Raw genomic sequence first — 6,432 nt, 5'->3', positions numbered from 1 at the left:
ATATATAACCACAAGAGGCCCAGCATAGCCAAAGCTATCCTAAGGAAAAAGGACAAAACTGGAAGAATCACATTATCTGACTTCAAATTATACTAGAGAGCTACAGGAACCAAAACAGCATGGTACTGACATAAAAACAGACACATAAACCAATGAAACAGAATAGAGAACCCGGAAACAAATCCACCCACCTACAGTGAACTCATCTTTGACACAGGTGCCAAGAACATACACTGGGGAAAGGATAGTCTCTTCAATAAATGGTCCTGGGAAAACTGGATGTCCATATGCAGAAGAATGTAACTAGATCCCTATCTCTTACAATATACAAAACAAATCAAATCAAAATGGATTAAAGACCTCAAACAATGAAACTACTACAAGAAAACATTGGGGAAAATCTCCAGGACATTGGTTTGTGCAAAAATTTCCTGAGTAATATCCCACAAGCACAGACATCCAAAGGAAACATGGACAAATGGGATCATATCAAGTTAAAAAGCTTCTGCACAGTAAAGGATACAATGAACAAAGTGAAAAGACAATCCACAGAATGGGAGAAAATATTTGCAAACTACCTCTCTCATAAGGAATTAATATCCAGAATATATAAGGAGCTAAAACAACTCTGTAGGGAAAAAAATCTAATAATCCAATTTTTAAAAAGGGCAAAAGATTTGAATAGCCATTTCTCAAAAGATGACATACAAATGGCAAACAGCACATGAAAAGGTGCTCAACATCACTGATCATCAAAGAAATGCAAATAAAAATTACAAAGATATCATCTCACCCCAGTTAAAATGGCTTACATTCCAAAGACAGGCAATAATGAATGCTGGCAAGGATGTGGAGAAAAGGGAACACTTGTACACTGTTGGCAGGATTGTAAATTAGTACAACCACTAAGAAGAACTCTTTGGAGGTTCCTCAAAAAATTAAAACTTGAGCTACCATAGGATCCAGCAATCCCACTGATGGATATAACCCAAAAGAAAGAAAATCAGTATATGGAAGAGATCTGCACTTCCATGTTTGTTGCAGCACTGTTTACAATAGCCAAGATTTGGAAGCAACCTGAGTGTCCATCAACAGATGAATGGATAATGAAAATGTGGCACATATACACAATGGAGAACTATTCAGCCATAAAAAGAATGAGATCCAGTCATTTGCAACACCATGGATGGAAGTGGAGATCATTATGTTAACTGAAATAAGCCAGGAACAGAATGACAAGCATCACCTGTTCTCACTTATTTGTGGGATCTTAAAATCAAAAAAAATTAGACTCATGGTCAGAGAGAGTAGAAGAACGGTTATCAGAGGCTGGGAAGGGTAGTAGGGGGTTGGCAGGGAGGTGGGGACAGTTAATGGTACAAAAATAAAGAAAAAATGAATAGGACCTACTACTTGATAGCACAATAGGGTGGCTGTAGTCAGTAATAACTTAATTGCACATTTTAAAATAAAGCATGTAATTGGATTGTTTGTAAGTCAAAGGAGAAAATGTTTGAGGGGATGGATACCCTATTTTCCATGACGTGCTTATTTCACACTGCGTGCCTGTATCAAAACATGTCATGTACCCCCATACATATATGTATTTATGATGTACCCACAAAATGTTTTTAGATAATTTAAAATTGTTTAATGATAAGGTATAATACATAGTACACTCCTTATGCTTAGAATTTTTCCTTTGTTTTGTTCTGTTTATGAATTATACTTGAAAATTCTCTTGTTCTATTATTTATTAAAATAAACTCTTCATATACATGTCGACATAATCTGTTTGAGCTTTGTAATGATCCATGCCTGCAGTTGTCCATTTAGAGGACACTACAGATCTCAAATTGAAGATAACATTAATTATTTGGTAGCCACATTTACAGGTCAAGACTAAGCTAGAGCAGGAACTAAACAGCTTCAGGATGTTATGTATCCAAGCCCCTTCCCCAAAAAACGTATCATTTCTCTCTTAGGAACATGCTCTAAAACTTCAAACTACATTGGAGTAACAGGTCCCATAGGGCTCAGCAGCCTCCCTATTCCTGCCTCTATCTAATCTCCCCTCCTCTTAACCTTATTTATGGCAAGAGATGCAAGTACTGCCAAGAAAAGTACAACAAAGTGGGTCTTGGCCATTGCCTGAAAGCATTTCCCCTAAAAGAGAAACATGAAAGTTTATTCAAAAGGAAACTACTCCAAAACTGCATCTGAAAATAACCAGTTTCAAAATACAGCAAACTTGGGAAAAACCAACTGCTTTCATGCAACAATCAAGGGAATCAAGAGTTATTCTTGTTTTTTTCACCCATATTTTCATGTCTAGATACTCATGTAGGATTAGGAAAAGCTAGGCAGCCTTTCAGGTTCATACAGAAGAAGAGAGCTATCCTGTGCAAAGAGTTGGGAGTGACACATCCAGAGACGCACATGAAGACAGTAACAGAGCTAGAACAGGAGAGGTTTTTAGAGATGAAGGCTAGAAAATAGGTCTTCACTTCTCTTTTTAATAAAAGAGCCAGAAATATATGCATCAGCAACAGTTTATCTCACAACAGGATTTCATTTATGGTGGTTTGCAAGATAAAAGTACAGAACACCCAGTTAAATTGGAATTAAACAGCAATTAATTTTTAATATATTTGTGTTCCATGTCATATTTGTGACACACTTACACTAAAGAGGTATTCATTGTTTATCTTCAATTTAACTGTTTAAATTCAATTTAACAAGGTATTCTCTGCCTTATTTGCTAAGTCTGTGGCTCTATTTAATGCGTCTTTGAAAAGTTATCGGTAAATGCCCTTGGCTCTCAATTATTTATCATCAGTCCAGATTTATCCCCTGAACTTCAGACCCAGAAAACCAGCTGCTTACTTGACATCTCCGTTTCAGCATCTTAGAGGTATTTTAAACTCAGCATATCCAAAACAGAGCTCCTGTATCTGTCACCATCAACCCTTCTCTCCCCACACCAGCTTTTCCTGCAGTCTGCCCCACCCCAATTAAGGCACACCAGCTTTTCCTGCAGTCTGCCCCACCCCAATTAAGGCACACCAGCTTTTCCTGCAGTCTGCCCCACCCCAATTAAGGGTCCATTCTTCCATTGCTTGGGTAAGTCATCCTTAGCTACTCACTTTCACAGCTCAAAGTCCTTTATTTTTTGTATGAGTTTACCAATTCAGAGGAAATCTCTAATCATAGTTTCTCCTGGGCCAGAGATGTCTTCCTTGGAACCAGGGAGCCTCTTGCCACACCTGTGTCACTCAACCAATAAATGACTATGCTTAAAGAAGGGCAAAGGTGGCAACATCTTTTGCATTTATAAACTCAGTCAGCCCTGAGCTTTCACTTTCACTTCCAGCAACACTGTGGAAAACTCTTAGTGGAAACTGCTAACTATTTTTTGCGGTGGTGGTGCAGGGGTGCAGGGGGATGGGGGGGATGAATTTCATTACTTGAAATCCTCACTCTCACCCTGGTTATTAAGGAGATACTTATTCCATTTTTAGAGTAACAACATACGGCTTTCTGGACTATAATGCTTTCTGGACCAGAGGACAAAGGAATTTTAAGAAATTAGAAGAGAATGCACAATATGTAAATCTATGAAACATCTAAATCACAGCTTCAAAGTAGAGAACTCCAGGACATTTTCTGCCACTTCTTTTTTGGGTACACATGACGAACGTTGTGAAGCCATGTCAGGTCTCTCTTATCAGACATCAAGGCATCCAGTACCTACATAATCAGAGCAACTCAGAGCACCCTGATTTTTTCGTTTCTTTTGTTTTTAGAGACGGTGCCTCACTGTCACCCAGGCTGGAGTGCAGTGGTGCGATCATGGCTCACTGCAATCTTGAACTCCTGTCTCAGGCAATCCTCCTGTCTCAGCCTCCCAAGCAGCTAGGACCACAGGTGTGTGCCACCAGACCTGGCTAGTTGTTCTTAAATTTTTTGTAGAGACAGCGTCTCACTGTGTTGCCTAAGCTGGTCTTGAACTTGCTGGCCTCAAGCAATCCTCATGCCTTGGCCTCCCAAAGTACTGGGATTAGAGGCATGAGCCACTGCACCTGGCTAGCCTGATTTTTTTAATTCCAGTCCAGACCAATAAATAGTTTTTCTAAGTCTCCACCAGCTATTATCTTCTGAGATTCTCAAAAAGGAGCAATGGACATCCCTAAGGTGACAACAATGTGGGGAATGAGCAGCCAAAGTAAAAAAGGTTTACTGGTTTATCATGTGTTCAGATATTTAAAGTTCTAGGCCTGCTCTGGAGAGCCAAATGAAAGGTGGTGCCTTCTGTCACACCGTTTCACTAACTATGTCATTACATCAAGAACGACTTCTCATATAACATTCCAACAATGGCGAGTACATGTCATAAATGGCCAATATGATTAACAGTGTAATTTGTAAAAGTGACCAGGTAAAAATACAGTTGGCTAAGCATGTGATAAAACCAACTGAAAAAATGAAAAGCAAAACAAAACTACCTTGAATCTTTCTACCAATAGCCAGAGATTTTTACAAAGTTAAGAATAAATACTGTAAGTAGCAATATACATTGTTAATGTGGGACACAGAGGGGTAAAAATTTCTTAAGAAGATTTGAAAATGATTGCACCTGACATAGAAAAGTTTTTTGTAAAAGTTCAACTTCAGTAAATACGTCTCTACTATATTATTCCATATCATGCATTTTTCTTAGACTTCAAATTTTAAGTGAGCGACTTTGAATGGATTATCCTTTTTTATTTTTTGTATATTTCAATGTCAAAAGTTTCCACGCCTTTTCAAGAACATGAGGCATGTTGCTATGCTCAAGGTCTCTGAAATTTTCTAAGGATTCTGGATATACAACAAAATATACCCTTGAAGCTACATTAAAAAAATTGAATCTGTTTTTAAAATGTGTGCAGCCAAGTTATCAGCTCCTCCAAATAAAAAGAGTTGTACAGACAGCCTGCAGAGGCAGTTTCACCCCATCAAAACTGTGATATCTTGAAGACTTTTCTTTGTAAATTCTATTAAATTGTCAAGAGCACTTTCAGTATCCCAAGTTAGCAGAGTTTTCACCCATTTTTTAAAGACTTTCCCATAGTTGGTTTTCTCCCACTTATAAATTTATTAACTCTAAACGCTAATATTTCACTTTATCCCATTATCTTTCTGACAGTCTTAGGCTGTTTTCCTAAAAGATAACTGAAATGCTTTAATCCTCAGATTTTGTCAATAATCAAATTTGTATTTGAATATTGTATTTAGTGATTCTCTCAGGCCATCTGAAACACTGAAATCTGTACATGACAGCAATCACATCATTCAAATCATTCTGTTGCACATGTCACTAAGAGGAAAACGACCCACCAGGAATATAGCTATTAATGTCAAACAGATTGTCATCTGGGAAAACAAAATGCATCAAAATCAGCTTCGGACAAAACACAGCTCTACGGGAAAACACCATATTTTTATGTGCAAATGACTTCAATATCTGATAGAAATTTTTAAAGAACGAGTTAGCAAAGAATCTGTTCCTCCTCTGCATAATCCAGGACAATGTAATGAAAACAGTTTTCTAGGTAAAGGGCTTTTAGTCACAGCATATTATGATTTTATCAAAGATGCATTTGCCCCACTTTCTAGTAAACATTATAAAGAAACGTCTGGCTTCTAGATTGGGTAGAGGGCTCTATTTAGCCTATCAAGGCACAGACCTGTTATAAACTCTGGGGCGCTTGCCAGAATTTTTTTCCCCAGGAACTCTGAGTAAAGATCGTACCTCGAAAGCAATATGCGTTGCAAACCACACAGATTTAAGCTCCCACTCTCGCCTCCATAGCTTGGCATCTGCGGCTTTTGGGGTATTCCCCGCCTCCTAAAACTCAGACTAAATCACCACCTCCCACTACCACCATGCCACCATCCTTGAGCAGCTCTCAGGGGCTTAGCACAGAGCGCGTCCGACGCACACCTGCAGCCCTCCCGGTCCCTGCAAGGTGAACCCAGCTCCTAGCCATGCGCGCACCCACAAACGCTCTCCTATTTTCTCCGCTGCAAACTGCCCACAAATTAGTCACCCACCTCACCCCTACTACCTATTCTCCCACGTCCCTGCTGCCTTTTCCCTCTTCCGGTGGCTTTGTCCCCAACACACCTGTCTACCCCTACGGCTTGCCAGACGTCAGGTGCCCACGCTGCACCCTATCCCGCGCCCCCTCAATCCGACTGGCGCTTCCCGGTCCGCCCCGAAGGTCAGTTTGCTCGGAGTACCCGCTGTCCCCCACCCCCGTGCCCACCCGCAGACCTCCCCAGCTCCCACCCTCGTGGACGCCGGGGGAGAAACCAGCAACGTACCTGCCGAGAGCTCGGCGGCCGCGGCGAGCAGCAGGACAGCCTGGCGGAGCGCTGAGCGGAGCG

At 40.3% G+C, this 6,432-nt stretch overlaps 1 protein-coding gene across 3 annotated transcripts in view; it reads right to left on the bottom strand.

The window, feature by feature from the left end:
• Positions 1-6,426, bottom strand: part of ACVR1C (activin A receptor, type IC) — a 92,571-nt gene extending 86,145 nt beyond the window's left edge. For all 3 annotated transcript variants that reach the window (XM_011949194.1, XM_011949195.1, XM_011949196.1), the window contains exon 1: positions 6,370-6,426. The gene's annotated coding sequence lies outside the window, so the exon portion shown is untranslated. The remainder of the gene's footprint in view (positions 1-6,369) is intronic.
• Between the last annotated feature and the right edge of the window lie 6 nt (positions 6,427-6,432).

Source organism: Colobus angolensis, unplaced genomic scaffold, assembly GCF_000951035.1.
Source record: "Colobus angolensis palliatus isolate OR3802 unplaced genomic scaffold, Cang.pa_1.0 Scaffold292, whole genome shotgun sequence".
Lineage (NCBI taxonomy): Eukaryota > Metazoa > Chordata > Mammalia > Primates > Cercopithecidae > Colobus > Colobus angolensis.
This window is presented reverse-complemented; position numbering and strand designations above follow the sequence as displayed.